Here is an 18,737-nt window from a genome sequence, read left to right on the forward strand (position 1 = left end):
CAGAACCCAGAACTTTAGTGTCCTTCCGATAACCACTGCACATACATCAGAAAAGCAGAGCACTGAGGAATTTCTGACTAACCCAGCAGGCGCCTACCTGTCCAAAACTGAAAGTATATCTCCCCAAATCCCTATACAAGTTCTGCGCCTGCAGCCCCCTACGTTTGAAATCCCCCATCCTTCCAACTTACCAGCTTGTCGCCAGTAAAGCTCTTCCCCACTGTCCTGTCTCTTGAGTTACTGGGTTCGTCAGGGAGGTGGGACCCAAATCTTGATGTTTAGAAGGCTTTTTAGTTGTTAATTGGAGCAGCTTGGATAACAAAGAAAAAAATCAAAATTAAAACACACTGAATATTTGTATGGACTTTTTTCACTTTATACACTGAATTTAGGATGGGAGAAATACAAAATTAGAAAGGAAAAGAAAAAAGTATTTTCCCAGATGGAATTTGAAAAAGCCAATGACTTAAACATTTAAAAAAAATATATTGTCACAAAAAATTATTGTAATGAGGAGGTTGAGAAAAACTGAACTTAACAGCAAGCATGGATAGAGACACTTATATGAGCTAAGAAGAGAACAGCTGCTCAGAGAGCCATTGTATACCCTCCCACCAGGCAGCCAAGCCTGCTTCTGTTTGCAATGGAAGCTGCTCTAAGCAAAAGCATCACAGACACAGAACCAAGGAATGACTCCCTAAGAGAGAGTAGTCCATCTTAACAATTCCTGGAAGCCAGCGTCATGAGCTTAAACTTCTTTAGAGAAAGGAATGAATACAACTACAGATGGAGAAGTGGACAGGCTGGCTTTTGGTAACTTCTAATTAAAAATTAAAAAATAAGAAAAAATCCAAGTTTAATTTATGAAATGAGAAAATGAACCTTCTCCTCGAAAATACACTATAAAGCTGGCAATGACTCTTGACAATTGAATGTATTGACCAAAATTTATAAAGAGAAACAACCCTCAATCAAAACAAATAGCCTGGAGTAAGTAAAAGAAACGTGCAAATAACATCTTTAACATCACTGATATAAATATTGCTGCTAGTATTATATAAAAATACTTTTCCATAAAGCTCTTACTTTTCCAATTAATGAAACATAGGTTGGATCTGGAATTTTCCTAGGGGTCTCATAATTTAAATGTGTTCTGCTTAAAGGGAATCATATTGAAAGCCAAATTAATTGTTAGTGTAATTTTCTACAAAGCAATCAGAGATAAAATTGAAAATGTAACATGCTTAAAAATTGAGAAACTCATAGATAACCAGATGACAGAAGAGATGCGGAGGGGCGGGAGTGCACTTCATTGTCTTTGGAATTACAGAGAACTAAGTAATGTAGATGAGATCCACAGATAAAATAGCTCAGAATCTCTGGAGACCAAGATGGTTACAAGGAATACATGACAGTGGAAAGGATGAAGAATGGGCCCAACCACAGGCTGTGGGTTATGGCTGCTCATTATAACATCAGTGCAAGAACGATCACATTCCAGTGGAAGAAGAAGAAATAATTTGAAAAGCAAGAAAATGTGTTGTGTTCTCAGAAATGTCTGAGCAAGAAAGAAGATAGCTCTGGTTTTCAGGAAAACACATCACTGTGTGAAGTGGAAATGGGGGGAAAAAAAAAAAAAGACAACTACATGGTCCAGACTCAAAGCACGGGATCCCCACACACTGTCTCATCGGTCCTCACAGCAACCTTGGTGATCTCATTTTACAAAAATTGGATCGTTTTTACAATTCAATAACTGCTTCTCATGCGCCAAGAGCTGCACTAAAGTCTTGGCATGGATTATTTCATTTAAGCCTCACAACAAGTCGATTAAGTGAATGCCAATATTCTCCCATTTTACAAAGGCAGAAACTGAGGTGCAGAATGTTGGTGTCACTAATCTATGATTATATATGCAGTAACTGTGGAAAGGGGAGCAGACACAGTGGTCTAGGTCTGTAATCCAGCTACACAGGAGGCAGCAGGATTGAAAATTCAAGGCCAGCCTGGGCAATTTGTCGAGACCCTATTTCCAAATCAAACAAAGGGGGTGGGTCTGCTGATGTAGCTCAGTAATAGAACATTTGCCTGTCATGTATGAAGCCCTGGGTTCTACTAGCAGTTCAAGAAAAAAAAAAGTGGAGGGAGACTGGGATTCTAAGAACGTGGGCTCCTTTATAGCACATGCTGTTTCTACTACACTATATAGAAAATTTTCAAATGAAAATATACAGTAGAAAGCAGATAGATGAGGAAACTAACACAGGCAATTTTTCTCATCCAGGAAAGAAGAACTAAAGGAAGTCATTAAAGAAATATTTTAAGAGTTCTTTTTTTTTTTCCTAGCAAATTAATCAGATGCCCGGTTGGTAAATTGTATAATGCTCCATATCTTTAACTAGCATGTGTCAAGCTGCCTAGGCCTGAGACAGTCCAGGGCAGGGGGCTACCATTATCAGACACTGTTCAGTCCCAAAGGCACTTGTGCAAATAATCACAAACCCAAATCCTGATAGCATGTGCTACTTCCTTTCCCTGTTTGGGCATGGGCAGAAATCATTGAGTGTGCACATCTGAAAAGAAACAGGTCAATCTTCCTTGAGAATTACAGACAGCAATAGAGCTATCCACTGATGATTAGTATGAAGTAGGAATATTCCTATGAATATTGAGAACAGAGATCAAATAACTGAGATCAGAGCTCTCACAATTAGTCCCATAACCACTCTGTGGTCATCCTTGTAGAGGTTACCTAGCAAGCAAGGAAGACACTGAGTGAATATAAACAAAAGTGTCACGTGTGAGAAGTTACGAAGCATGGGGTACTGACATAAACAGAGGCCCACGGCAGGGGCAGATGAACGTTTCAGATGAAGGATGAGAAAGCAAGCATAGATTACCAGTGTGTGTGTTGAGGGAGGGGCGAGGAGGTAGAATGGGGGGTGGGGGGGACAGGGTTGATAGAAGAGCACATCCTTAGAAGAGATAACCGCATGTCAGTATATGCACAGGGATTCAAGAGCAAGGGACATTCAAGAAGCCAAAGAAAATTTCCCTGCTTCTTGGAAAAGAAGGAACAGTGAGCAACCCTCTGGGAGAGGCTGGGAGAGGCGGGAAAGATAGGCGGAGTCATTCAGATTTCACTCCTCAGCCCCCGTGAGCTTAATTAACAAGTCCACTCACAAGAGACCATCTGCTCTCAGTGTTCTGCCAAAATCCAGTTTCACATGCCTACAGAAGGCCAGGCCAGGCCAGGCAGTGAACTCTACCAAGGCAAGCACACCACCCAACATGTTGGCCTCACGTGGAACAGCCTGCCAGCCCTTCACCCCAGAGGTGGTTTTATGGCTACAAAAACATGTTGTGAGTTTCTCTTGTGTTTAATCACAGCTTATCAATATATAGACAAAGTAACACTTTGTGCTGATTTGTGAAAAATAGCACAGTGACTCATTTTAGTAGGAACCTAAATATCTACTTGTTGCTGGGATTTTACACACACTGGCCAAAAATATCCGCCTCTTTAATCAAATTTGACATTGTAATTGATCAAAATAAGTTTCTCAGCTTCCCAAACTCACTCAATAGGATCCTTGCTGAAATGCAGAGCATGCCTAGATCACAAGTTCTGGGCCTCTGATGTCAACACTTTGAAGTGGTAATTGCTAACATACTTTAACTTAGTGATTCTGACTGTTTATGTTGAACCCTCATAAGAATTCAGACTATCACTTAAGGAGATCTGGACCAAAGTCCTCTTCTGGAAGAAAAGCTTATGAAAACCTTAAACTCAAGTGTTTTTATTTTTTTCTGTCTATCTTGCCAAAACATCTGAACACAAGTCTGAAAAGTAAGTTGCCATATCTAATGATTACATTAGATATGTAATCATTAGATATGGCACTGCCTGGCCTGGCCTGGCCTTCTGTAGGCATGTGAAACTGGATTTTGGCAGTTTCTCCATTTTCAAAGACAATACCAGAAGCAGCTGTTGTCCCATAACATGTTTCAAATGTTTCTACATTTACCACATATGCAGTGGTAAACACTGAAAAAAAAAAAGAGCCCAAAATTGATATCCAATATCCAAATCTTAAGTGTCTATAGATACACCATCAGCATTCTCAAACTAAATTTTTCAATTCGTAAATTGGTATCCTGGGATTATCCAAACATATGCAGAAAGTCAGAGATTAAGGCAGAGCAAGAAGAGCAGAACCACTGGTGTGAGGGGCTCGGTCCACACACAGGGAATATTCCTCATGACATGTTCTCACTTCAGAGCCAGGTCAGATTGGATGGGTCCAATTTTCAAAGAATTTGATGAAGAGCAAACAAGATAAAAGACTGCAACTTGGTACTAAACATGAAAATACTAAAAAGCAAAACCTTAGCCTGACTCATTTCATTTAGCATGATGTCCTCCAAGCTCATCCATGTCATGACAAATGGCAGGATTTCCTATTCTTTTAAGGCTGAAGAGTATTCCATTATATGCACACAGCATCACATTTTTTTTCTTATCCATTCATCAATTGATGGATGCTTGGGCTAATTCCATGTCTTGGCTACCATGAGCAATATTGCAAGGACATGGGAGTACAGATCTCTCCTTGGTGTGCGATTTCCTTTCCTTTCAATATACACGCAGACACAGGATTGCTGGAACATGGGCTCAGGAAAGGGGATTAATGGGATGAGAGCATATGGGTCAATGCATACATAGTTTCATTTAGAAAGGAGTAAGCTTTTGAGATCTGTTACACAACATGGTGACTATACTTTTTTATTGCTAATGTTCTACTTAGTTGTACATGACAGCAGAATGCATTTCAATTCATCATTCACAAATGGAGTGCAACATTTCAAATCTCTGGTTGTACATGGTGTAGAGATGCACCATTCATGGAATCATACATGTACCAAGGGTAATGATGTCCATCTCATTCCACCATCTGTCCTACCCCCATAGTGACTAAACTTTTAATAATAATGTAATGTTTACTTCAAAATTGCTTAAGAGTAGTTTGAAAGGTTCACGCCCCAAAAATGTATGAGGTGATAGGTGTGTTAATTAACTTGATTTAATCATTCTACAGTGTACACATATACTAGAACATCCCACTGGACTCCATAAATATATGCAATTATTATTTGTCAATTAAAAAATTTACAATAATGCAAAACCAATTCTTTGGGGGGAATTTTGCTGATAATCTTCAGTTTTTGCCTCCAGTAAATCTTGAGAATGGAAGGCCATAAAAACTGAAGGTTGACAATGTCAGGCAAAACACAAAAGTGTTTGGTTAAACATCATATTAGTTTTTAAGCATAAGAATGCCCCATGCATTATTGGCTATATTTTTATTTTTCAAATGTGACAACTCTCATGAAAGAATATTAGCTGTTCTGTTTAGTTCTGTTCTGCTGTTTTTGAATGCCCTACTGCTTTCTAAAGATGCAAGTTTGGCTGTCTAGAGACAAAGCTCAATTGCTCTTCACTTGGAAGGAAAAAATGAGGATGTTCAAATGAAAACTGGGAAGAATAGAACCTTCAAGGAAAAGTGAAGAAGATGAACTTCTTGGCAGAGGCCAAGGGGTATGAAATAGAGGACATGAAAAAGGGACATTTCATGAAATTTCATGCCATTTTTCTGAGGTGTGAAATCATCCTGTTGTTTTTTTTTTTATCCTCTACAAATGCATCTGTAACATCTACTTTGCTCACTAATTTTTCCAGATAGTGAGAAGTAAATTCAAGATTGAATTTTTTCCTTGGCACTAAAAGTTGTCAAGTCCTAAAATTTGGCACATAACATGCCACATATGGATTAGATGAATAATTGAGGAAGGTCTTACAAGCAATAGCAAGGCCTTGTACATTTGTTACAGTCTGTAACAGGAAGGTCTGCAAAAACACCCTGAATAAATGTGAACCAGTCACTCTAGAAAACAGTAGGGAGATGCCTCAAAAAACTAGGAATAGAAGCACCATATGATCCAGCTATCCCCCTCCTCTGTATACATCCAAAAGATCTGAAATCAGAATACTAGAGTGACACAACCATATCAATGTTTATAACAGCACAATTCACAACAGCCAAACTATGGAACCAACTAGGTGCCCTTCAACAGATGAATGGATACAGAAAATGGGGTATTACTTTATGAGATATTACTCAGCCCTAAAGAAGAATGTTTATGGAATTTGCTGGTGAATGGATGCAGCTGGAGATTTATCATGCTAAGTGAAATAAGTCAGTCCCCAAAAGTCAAATGTTTTCTCTGATATGCAGAAGTTAATCCAAAATAAGGGGTGAGAAAAAGAGAGAAAGGAAAATGACAGAGGGAATATCATCAAAATTGAGGAAAGATATCAGTCGAGTAGAAGAAGGTAGGGGAAGGAAGGAGGGATAGGAAATGGGAAGAGCAGGGAGAGGGAGAAGGGCTCAAAGTGCTGAGGAAGGAATTAGAGCAAATTATATTCCATTCCTTTGTCATTATGTCAAAATGTATCCTAATGTTATATATAAATAAAAAGAATCAATAAAAAATAGGCATGGCCTTGCTTAGTAAAGACAGCTCCAGAGCAACTAAAATTGAGAGTTTGTACCCAGAGATTAAACTCACTAAATTCCACACTCTTGAACAGGAATGATAGTACCCTGGAAGACTATTTCAGAACCAAAATGAAACATTCTTATCATCATCGTTAAACATGGACCTAATGCAATAAAGGTCACATACCAACACAGCACTGTCAAACCACTGCCTTGTGACCTACTTTTAACTAATGTAGTTAACTAACTTAACTAAGTTTTAAACTTAGTGTTTCTATGTCTATCAACTCAACAAACTTGACCATTTTACATTTTGTGGCTGATCATTTTACAGTGTAATACATTTGCATAAATTAAATATATTGCAGTAACTTGAAGCAATGAACTATACCACAAAACATCCCCGAAATCTTTTTGAATGCCTGCTTTTAAAACAAAAACTTGAAAATGTGATTCCATTTTGATGATAAACACCTGCAATACACCAAGAATATTTTTTCAAATCATTCTCCCAGTTCCATTGCTCATCAAAGTGCTATTTGGTAAGGTTTGGGGTAGAGGGTATTGTTGTTATTTAAAAATGCTTCATATTTTTTCAAAGAGAATTTAAATCAGTGAATTTGCACTTGTCAAGTACCATGCAAGCAGTTACAGAGGCACCAAAGCTCAGGTGTTGTGCTGATTCTCCTTTTGAACATTGCGTAACTGTTCTGAGCTTAACAGTTTCCATATTTGGTCTCAACTTTGGCAGCAAGGTAGTATTACCTCAGTTTTTAAAAAAAAAAAAAAAAATCCCAATTCCCAAACTATTCCCCCACATTCATCAAATGAAAATTTACAGTGGATAGAACCCAGCATCAGTATTTGTAAAAGAGAATTGATCATTCAGTCCAGATTGAAAATGACTGAAAAAGACTCTGATTCTCCTCTTTTCCTACAGAACAGTGTACCTATGACTCCATTCTAGATGAGGAATGAATAAAAAGCCACCTCCATTTCTGAGACATCCAGGCATTGTTCTTCCTTGGCTGAGAAAGAACCATTCCTCTTGGGCACTCTGTCTCCAGCTGAGAGGTGGATAGGCAGTCACAAAAAAACCACAATTTAAAAAAAGTGGCAAGCTGTGTTCTTTACAAATACTTTTAGGAATCTCTAACAGAAACATAATTTTGTATCAGGCAAGGTCTTAGTTGAGGACCACTTCTATGAATCTTCTCTGTCTGGATCTGAATGCAAGAATTGGCCTGCAGGTCACCGGTCACTTTCAGCGTCCGTGGGAAGACTGGTTGACCTGCTGTGCTCAAGTTCCCAGATCCTCCACAGATAGGAGGGATGCTAATAGGGAAAAACTCAAAGACTCCAGAACTACTCAATGGAGGTCCGTGGTGCTTTGTTCTTGTGGTTGCAAGAAACACAGTTCCTCGGGCTGACCCATGTCATGAGGTCTTGCTGGGTAGGTACTTGGGACAATAAGAGAAGTGTGAATTCCACAGGAACCCCCAAATTGTGAGTGGTCTCACAATCTCTGTCCCTAGGGTGTCACAGCATTCCCCTCTCTTGGCATCCACCTTGGCATCTCAGCAGCTGCTGCTACCTGCTAATCCTTTACCCTTTCACTACATCTTCCCTCCACCTGGCTAGCAGTACAGCTTCCCATACCCTCCTGTGAACCTTGCTGCTCTTTCTTTATGGATCATTTCAGCATTTGCTCCCAATGTCCAGGTAAATCAAATTTTCTCATGGAGCATCTTGACATCACTATCTTTCAAAGTTTCCTAGAGGATTCCAATGTGCAGCCAAGGCAGAGAATCATTGCACCAAAAAATGGGAACGGGTATGTAAGGTAACTTGGATTTATAATTACAACTTTAATCCAAATAAAAATTGAAGAAGTTACCTCGAAAGGCCTGGGAGTTGTTCCCCTTAAAGTTTTATTTAACTCTATTATTCCTTGTTCTTATATGTACTGTAGTGTTTGAACTGGGTTGTACTTAAATAAAAGCAAAAACTGCCTTGTTAAGTAGTGGTCTCAGCAATCAATCACTTCCAGCAGAACCTACTGGACAAGAGATGAGTGCTCTCTAATTAGCCAAGTCTGTCACCTAGTGGTGATTGCCCCTGAATTGCAAGCACCAATTTCTCAACTTTGAACATAGATCTTGGGGAAGTAGCTGGTCGATTCCAAAACTGATTTGCCTAAAACAAAATCTGTTCGTAAAAGAAGATGAGCCATTTGAAAATTGTGTGGGCACATACTCCCAGTAGAGATTATTTTTACTGAACTGAACTTATAAAGGGAAACCAACTTCCTGATTTTATTAAATAAGTTTTAGTGCATTTGGAGATTATATGACTAATAAGGTAAAAGAGGCTTTATTGAATAGTTTACATACATTCCAAGTAAAATGATTAGTGATAAAATCTCATTGTGTAACGTGGGTTGAGTGGTGGCCCCTGAAAAGAATGTCCACATCCTAACCTCTGAAACTTGTGAATGTGACCTTACGTGGGGGGGGGGGGGAGAGTCCCTTCCAATGTAATTTCATTGGGGATCTTGAGAGCAGATCATCCTGAGTTAGCCAAGTGGGCCTTATATCCAATTGTATGTGGTCCTTTAAAAGAGCCACAGAAAATAAGGCAAGGGAGAAGGAGAAGGAAGAGAAGGACATGTGAAGATGACAGCAAGACCAGACTTAATGCAGCCACAAGCCGCGGGAAGGCCCCGAACCACCAGAAGCTGGAAGAGGCGGAGGAGGAATCCCCACTAGTGCCTTCAGAGGGTGTGGAGCCCTACTGCTACTAGATCTCAGACTTCTGCTCTCCAGAACTTTCAGAGAATAAATAAATACATTTCTGCTGCTTTAAGGGCTAGGTTTGTGATACACTGATACAGCATCCCCAGAAAAGTGATACAATTTACTTCTCTTTCTTTTTCAGTATAATCTTTCAGAAAACAAAAGTACTTATTTGGAAATGATCCAGGTACCTAGAGTCTGTTTTACTTTTTAATAGCATACACATAAATCTATTGGTTTACAATGGTATGGGAGGCTGTCAATTAACTGCATGAACACTTCACAGCCTTCTTATTATTAGCAAAAGTTTTTCAGATGTCAAAATTTTCAAATCAGATGTTTTTCACTAAAAAAAAATACCTAAACTGGAAGATCAGGCAACTAAAATTCCCCTTTCTGAGATAGAATATGAAGCAGCAAGAGTTTTGCCTAAATATAGATACATGTAATCAGAATAACTTAAATGTCAGGCCCAGTTGGGACAACATAGTGAATTCAACAGGAATGTTCATGGTTTTCCCATCGTGAGGGGTGTTTGAAAGACATGTGAACACTGAAAATAACAATGTCAATACAATTGAATAGAAACATTAATAAAACAGTCATTCAGATCAGCAAATAATCTTGTAACTAAATATTTGGGAATCTGGACAAAGGAAATGCACAAATAATCAAAGGCAGCAAATTCCCTTCAGGAGATGCGGTCTCTTCACTTTGTATCACAGGTTTGGTTTTGCTGAATAATGCATGACAGAGTCTGTTTTGAATTATTCACTTGACTACAGAGTTCACAAGTAACCACAGAACAATGAGACTGGCCACCAGGAGCCTCTATTTTGTGTCAGACACTCTGACGTCTGCTTTTTCTACAGGGAACAAAGGGTTCCATGTAATGTGAGATTCAAGTAGAAAGTGTGCATTCTGTGGTGTGTTCACGAGATGGTTCCATGACAAACGCTGACAAAATTCTGGACAATCTAAACTTCTGTGGATTTCCACCTGCGTGGCTAGCCTGATAGACACCCACCAAACATTCCTCCCCCACGCCCCACTAGTTTTCGATTTTTTGATTGCTCTCTGGAGCACCATGGGCCCTACCATCTTATAGACTTGGGGTCTTCCAATAGCCAACTCTGAGGATTTCTCACCTAAGCAAGTGATCCCCTATTGCTAGAAGCCATCTCAAGCATTCAAAAACTGTTCTTTTTCTGCCTTAGGTTTCCTCCCACCGCTTGTTAATCAGCAACTGCCCACTGCCAGGGCTCCTCTGCACACACAGCACAGAAACTCTTGAGTAGGTGAACTTTGGAATGCAGTTTGGGTTAGGTGCTTAACATCACTACCTCCATGAAGCTAAACCTTTCCTGGATGAAATCCAAAATTACACCTAATAGAAACACAACAGCACCAAACTTTGGAGACTGCTATGGTTTGGATATGTTTAAGTGTATGCCTCAAGAGTTCAGGTATTGGAAACTTGGTCCCCACTGTGTGGTTTAGAGGTGATGGAACTTTTAAGAGATGAAGCCCAATGAGAGTTGCTTAGATCATTGGCGCAATGTCCTTGAAAGGCATTAAGGTAGTTCTCATGGAACTTTGTATTAGTTCCCATGAGAGTAGGCTGTTATTAAAGAGTTGCCCTCTGGCTTCCTGTTTCATCATATGGTCAATCCCTCGTGCACCTGCTCCTGCTATCATGACATCCACCATGATGTGATACAGCCAGGTAGGCCTTTACCAATGCCAAGCTGTTTGGACTTCCCGCCTCCAAAACTGTGAACTAAATAAAACTCATTTCTTTATAAAGTACAAAGTCTTGGGTATTTTGTTTCAAAAAGGAAAACTGACTAATAAGAACCCCTACTCTTTTATTTGGCTCTATGGCCTTGGGCAATTTAGTTGACCTCTCTAGTCTTCAGCTTCCTGATCTATAAAATAGGGATAATAAAAGTACTCACGCCACAGAGTTATTGTGAGATGCTAAATGGTCAGTAGTCACTCCACGCTAAACACTGTGCTTATAAGTGGATAAAGGAGACTGATTGTTTTTATTTATTTTATTATCATTACTCCATTTATAAGCAATGAAGTTTGAACTCTAGAACCTAAATGGAAGCCACAATAAGGGGTTGGTGGCCATTCACTGTTCCCTTTTGATTCCCATCTTATACTCTTTGGGATCCTGGGGGGAAGGGGAAAACAGCAGCAGCAGAGCTATCAATCATACAAACTAATGTCAATAGGAATAGTGGAAAATCATAGAAGGAAATCATTCCACTATTAGAAAAAGCTACAGTAATAACTAATAAATAATATTTTATGAATGGTTTAGTGCCAGAAACTGTGTTAAGGATATAAACATCATTGCAGATTTCATTGCCACTACTCTTATAGCTAGAAACATAGCTGACCTTGGGACAGTTATTTTCCTCTGGCAAAAGTCATCACTGTCTCTGCCCCCAGTAAGTCGAGATGATTGTGCCTTCCTGAGGGTTTTTCAAGATGCTCAGACAACCTGATAAAACCCTAATTTGAGTACTGTCCTAAAATCATAAATAAACACTAAATGGATGAGTTTCAAACTTCATTATTCACATGATTGTCAGGGTATGTGGCATGGCCAAGAACTTGGGCTCTAAGACCCAGACCCCTTTTACCCAAAATACTTCTGCCTTTATCTCTTTCTGCATTGACCTCCTTCACCACCATCTCATTCACAAAACTTTGAAAACAATAGGGCTCACAGCATTTTGAAAACTGAAAGACATTACAATAAAGTTGGTTTCATCATGTAAAATGACAATTCTAAACCCTTTGCAGTATTTTGGCAACAAAATCAGTGTTTGATTTGGTTTGAAAAGCTCCATGAGATTTTCAAAATTACTCCCTATGTGAATAGAAAACGCTATTCTTTATTTACCTTCTCATTCCTCTGTCTATATCTTTCTTTATGCAAAACTATCTTCATAGTTTAGCTGTGATAAGGTATATAATTTTTCATGCCCACATTTGGAATATTCTTTTATGGTTTACTGTGTGTATGTGCGTGCGTGTGTGTGTGTGTGTGTGTGTGTGTGTGTGTGTGTGTTTCAGTGATGAAAACTGGAAACCAGTTTCCAGTTTCAAGCAAATGTTCAGATACCCACTTTTTAAAATTTCTCCAAGTAGTAAGTACTATTTTCCAAGAACATTCAACTCTAGCAATACACACTAAGACTCACACTGTAGTTTTGCCATTCCTGTTTTATGCACGCAATGCCACGATGTATGTGCAACAACACTTTCCAAGATAGGGAAACTCCACTGGTCCAGACCCACAATTGACTGGGAAATCAAAACACTGTCACCACATATGACAAATCTGCCTCTTGCTTCCAAGAAAGCCCTCTGCTTAAAAGCAGTGGCACTTACATAAACACTAGCCTGATTCATCTTATACCAACATATGTGTGAACTCAAACTATACAATCTTGGGTTACTTAGAGATGTGACAGAAAAACCAATCCAACCACTAAAAGGTCCAGTTAAAACACAGCCTTAATATAATTTTTCTTAATATATTGGAAGCAGGGAAAGGACATAGAGTTCCTGTGTTCAACATGTTTCCAGATCTTGCCCTTGTATGTCTTTTCAATTGGCTGGTCCTAATCTGTTCCCTTTATAATCAAACTGTAATATACCCTATATATATCAGACACTTCAAATTATCTCTAGATTATTTATAATACCAAATACAATGTAAATTTATGAAAATAGTTGTTATGCTATATTGTTTAGGAAGTAATAACAAGGAAAGGTTCATACATGTTCAGTAGAGACACAATTTTTTTTTACTATTTTCTATCATTGGTGGGTTGAATCCATAGATACAGAATCAGTGGATATGAGAAGCTGACTGCATCTATATATTTATCATAATTATGTGTATGTGTGCATATACACCACATATATCTGTTTAAATATGTAATATATCATAAGTGTATGTATACATATTTATCATAAGCATTTATGTATGTGAACACCTCCATTCATATATAATTGCACTGCAGGCTGGAAAAGTGCCAAATGTCTTTGGTACTTTATATATGTCTCCATATATCAGTATATATGTGGAGAGAGAGAGAGAGAGAGAGGAGAGAGAGAGATTGATTTTCATTTTAGGGAATTAACTCATGAAATTGTAGGGGCTGGCAAATTTGAAATATATAGGGCAAGCCAACAGGATTGAAATTCAGGTAGAAGTTGATGTTTTAAGTCCAAAATACAAAGGCAAGCCAGGAGGCTAGAGAGAAAACTCAAGCAGAATTTCTTTTTTCCCCCAATTTTTTCATATTTTTATTAGTGCATTATAATTGTACTTATATAATGGTGGAATTTGTTGTTACATATTTATACATGCACACAACATTACAATATAATTTAGCTTTCACATGTCATTGGTATCCATTAATATATCTTAATTGAGAGCCAGTTTGGCATATCTTTTGAGATCAAAATATTTATAACCTTTAGTTAAACAGTTCTATTTTGGATAATTTTTCCTATACCTACACTAATTCATTAGCCACACAAGTGCACAGTGTTACCCATTTAAGTCTTGATTATAACCGCAAAAGAGTGAGAATGAGCCAAGTGTTTATCAGTAGGAAACAGCAAAATAAATGGTGGGTCGCTGGTATGGTGACTATTTGTGCAGCTTGTGCAAAAGCAACAGCAAGATTCTTGTGTGCAAAGATGTTTAAGATGCCAAAAATAGGAAAAAATAAGAAAAATAAGATTACATTCATATTTCCATTATATGCAGAAAGAAACTGGAAGAATACAACATAAAAAACTAATAATGCTGGTTACATGGAAATGATGATGAAACTAGATAAATAGGAACAGAGATGAAAAAAACATTTTTTGTAATAATTACATTTTTGTAATTATTACATTTTTGTAATAATTTGAGCATTTTGAACCAAGTAAACATGTTCAAAAAATTTTAACTTAAAAATAAATTAGTCTTGTGTCTAACTAGGAAAGAATCTGGAGAAGATATCTGTTTCTATCACTTATACACAGGCTCATCTATATAATTAGTTGGCCTAGTGAAAATGAAAATACCATATCCCTTGCCTAAAAGTTCTTATTAATTTTAAGAGGGCAACAATACCATTAAACCACTCCTGGGACCCTTTAAAAATGGGGGTCTTCTGAGGCTGCAAAGGTCATATAGTCAGGAAGTTGTCCTTGGTTGTACACAATTGTAAGTCTGTTCAGTTTGAAATACTATTATAGTCAAAGGAAAGTAGCCTGCTTCTCAAAGGTCCAGACAACCAAATTCTTAAAGAGAAATTTATTTCCCTCAATTTCTCATTTGCTTCATATTCTTTTGGTTCATAAGCAATTAACCTGAATATATGTATATGTATATGTATATATATATATTTGTTATATATATTTATTTTATAAATATATAAATATATATTTATACATATTTATGTTATAAATATATACATATATATTTATGTTAATCCAAGAGGATTAGCATACACATCCTTAAAAATAGAGCTTTGTAGGCTGCTCACCTTGAATCACAAATTTATCACCATCCAAACTGATAGGATATTTATAAATGGTATTTGTATACATGATCAGTTTTTTTGAAATAACAAGTTTTCATTTTATTGCATTCAATTAAGTTGTGAAATCCAAATAAATCCTGCAGAGCACTGGAGTCTAATCTCAGCTTTGTGCTGCAGTCAAAGAATCACAGTCAGATAGTTGAAAAGTAACAAAAAGGACTTCCACAGCTTTATTTTGATTTGTTTTGTTTGTTTTTTAGCTGTCAGCTGCTCTCCCAAATTGTTTCCTTGTATGAATTACCAACCTACAAAGGTTTCTCTTTTCTGTGTAAGTCAACTTTTTGTCACTATAAAAAATAATAACTGATAAAAACAATTTAGAAGAGGCAAGGTACATTTTGGCTCATGGATTCAAAGTTCTGAGTCCATGGTTGGCTGAGACCATTGCTGTGGCCAAAAGTGAGTCTGAACATCATGGCAGGGGGTATGGTAAAGGAAAGCTGCTCAGCTCTGACAGCCAGGATGGAGAGAGAGAAAAAGAGAGAGACAGAGAGACAGAGAGAGAGAGAGAGAGAGAGAGAGAGACAGAGACAGAGACAGAGACAGAGACAGAGACAGAGACAGAGAGAGAGAGACCAGGACAAATAAGTCCAAAGCCATATCCCCAGTAATTTACCTGTTTCAGCCATGCCCACTTCCTACAATTACCACCCAGAAACCCATTCAAATTAATAATGCATCAAATGGATTAATCCACTGATGAGGTTACAGTTCTCATGAACCAATCTTTTCACCTCTGAACATTTCTGTATTGCCTAACACATGAGCTTTTGGGGAGACATTCCTAGATCTAAACCATAAAAATTCCCTACGCATTTTTTCCTGTTTTCATTACTTCTCCGTCTTCTCTCATCCATGTCTATTTACTAAATATCTCAATGACAGTAATTGAATAATAATGGCTGGCTTGTGAGAGAAGGAACTGGAGAACAGTGCCAATTGTCTTTCATGAGCAAAAGGAGGTCAAAAAGTTGTACATATTCACAAATAATAATTGTTGTCCCTGATATAGCTGCAATTATCAGCACAGTGCTATTAACAGACGTCTCCTAAAATAAATGGAACCTATTCTTTGGGGAAATTCACAACCAAAAATTGTTTGGGAGTAGAGTCATCAAGAGATTTCCTACCAGTGTCTAAAAAATTAAGTCAACATTCTAAATGATCTTCTTAATTAAGAAATGGTATTTATTATCTTTGTCTCCAAAAGATAACTTCTATTTTTTTACAAATCAGCTTTTTTCCATATCATCCAGAATGAGGACACTCAGACACATTTTACTTGATTTTCTGTGCTGTTCAAACTAGGCCAAGAGTTACCATGCAGTAGTCTACTACCATGTAAGTTTAGCTAGATGTTCTCCACTTAAGGAAAAAACAGTTCAAAACAAGATTTGAACATTTTGTATTTCAAAACAGAGATAAGGATAGCCAGATTTTTTTAGCTGTCAACAGAATAATTCCAGTAATCAGTTTGAATATGTCATATAATTAAATGTTGAAATCATTTTGAAAGGTAAAATATCGTCCTCCAAAATGACCAACAACACTGCAGTCATGACATGTGGTAGAACAACGGTTCATAATCCGGGAATCCTATCTAAACATGTTCTTTCTCAAAACATTTCCTCATCTGGAGCTACACTAGAAGAATGACCCTGCCACCCCACTCAACTATGACACATGACATGAGCACATGCCTTCATCTTTGCATATTCAGTAAGGAAGAGGCCGGTAAAAAGCCAACATTCACTCAAAAGTGCCAATATACCACATGCCCTGTTCTAGGCAGGGTATATACAGCACATAATCTACGTCTCTCTAAACACCTCAAGAGTTTAAATATACAAAATATCTGGTTGTGATGCAGTACAGATTCCCAGGCCTCACTCCTGGAATTCTAACTTAGTTGAGCTATGTAGTGGCCCAGGAATTGATTATCATATGATAAAATTTTGCTTAGTAGCTTGAGCACAGAGAGAACTATACCAGTATAAAGTAAATGGAGGTGGATCAAACCACATGTTGGGGGGTTACAAGTAGGCATTTCTAATCAGCACAGCTTGTCAGGAATTTGGAAGCAGCTGTCACCTGAGTTGTTTCTCAAATAAAACAGCCTCATAATCCCTAAATCTTTTGGCTGGGTAATATCTCTGTAGGCACTTTGGCATGACTTTGCATTGTTTTAAAAGTTTTGCTTTCTTGTCTCTGAAAGGAATGTGTTTATAGGTCTACATACTTTTAAAGTATTTGGCTATGAAAAATGATGTGACACCAATACAAGCAAAACTTTAACAGAAAGTAGACACTGAGGTTGTCCCAGAACCCAGCAGAACATAGTGTCTCTGCCCATGCTGATTCCCCAGCAGTTTGGGGGAGCTTTCTGCTCACTTGTTTTTGAGTATAGACATCAGTATGTACACTGTGACGTAGTGTGTTTTCCAAAAAATCCAGAAGCATGAATCAGCTGTTCAACTGTTATCTACAAATTTGGTAAAGTGCTGTATTCATGGAATCCGGGTCTGATTTCCAGGAATTACATCTCCAGGGCCTCCACACTGACTGTCCTGGTCAGCATGAGAGGCTCCTGAAGTCTTCTGCATGTCCTTTCTGAGGGAACTGTTGTCAAGATAGAGAATTATGAACGCTTATTCATTCAGATGTGCAATGGAATGGTTTAAGGAGTTAATATTCTGGTTTGTGTAAAATATCACACTTTGAGGCTGGGGTTGTGGCTCAGTGGTAGAGCACTTGCCTAGCATGTGTGAGGCACTGGGTTCGATTCTCAGCACCACATAAAAAATAAAATAAAGGCATTATGTCCATCTATAACTAATAAAAATATTTTTAAAAAATATCACACATTGTATGTAACATGATTATAATGTAAGAATATCCTTTTAACCCAGTTAAAATTGGTGGACAATTTTTGCAGGAACCTAACATGGATTGAGTTGTGCACCCTCAAAAAGGATATATTGAATTTTTAACCCCCAGTAATTCGCAGTGCAACTTAGAAATAGGACTGTTGCAGATGTAATCAGTTAAGATGAGGTCGCAATGGAGTAGAGTGGAACCCCAGTCCAAGACGACTGCTATCCTTATAAAAGGGGGAGTGTGGACACAGACAGGAGCATGCAGAGGGGAACTGAGTGAAACGACAGCAGTGTTTGGTGGTTTATAGCATAGAGATCTTACAGATTTATTTCCAAATATGTTATACTTTTGATGTTATTATAGATGCAACCACTGTTTTATTTTCCATTTATTTACTGTGAGTATATGAAATAAAATAATTTTTAATATTAGCCCTGTGTCTTGTGACCTTGTGGTGTGAGTTCTTGCAATTGTTTTTGTAAATCCTTTAATATTATTCATGTAAACAACCAAGTCATTTGCAAATACAGACAGTTTTATTTCTTCCTCCTTGATCTTTATATTTTAGCTAAAAAATATTTTGAATTATTCGAACTTAATATTTTAATTAAGACAATGATTTTATTAATGTTCATCAAGATAACTCATTTTTCAATACTCAAGAACCTTCATTACATTCAGCAAATTCTATATACACTTTTGCTAGTTTGTGCTAAAACTGTATAATAAAGAAAAATAAGATTTATATCTTCAAAGGACTATCCTAGAGGAATTTGCTATCACTGTAGAGGAGACATATACATTGTAACATTAAAAGATGGGAGGAATTGCTGATTAGTAGTATGAAATAAAGAAATCGTTTGAAGAACAAGACA

This window comes from Ictidomys tridecemlineatus, chromosome 3 (assembly GCF_052094955.1).
Source record: "Ictidomys tridecemlineatus isolate mIctTri1 chromosome 3, mIctTri1.hap1, whole genome shotgun sequence".
In the NCBI taxonomy this organism is placed as follows: Eukaryota; Metazoa; Chordata; class Mammalia; order Rodentia; family Sciuridae; genus Ictidomys; species Ictidomys tridecemlineatus.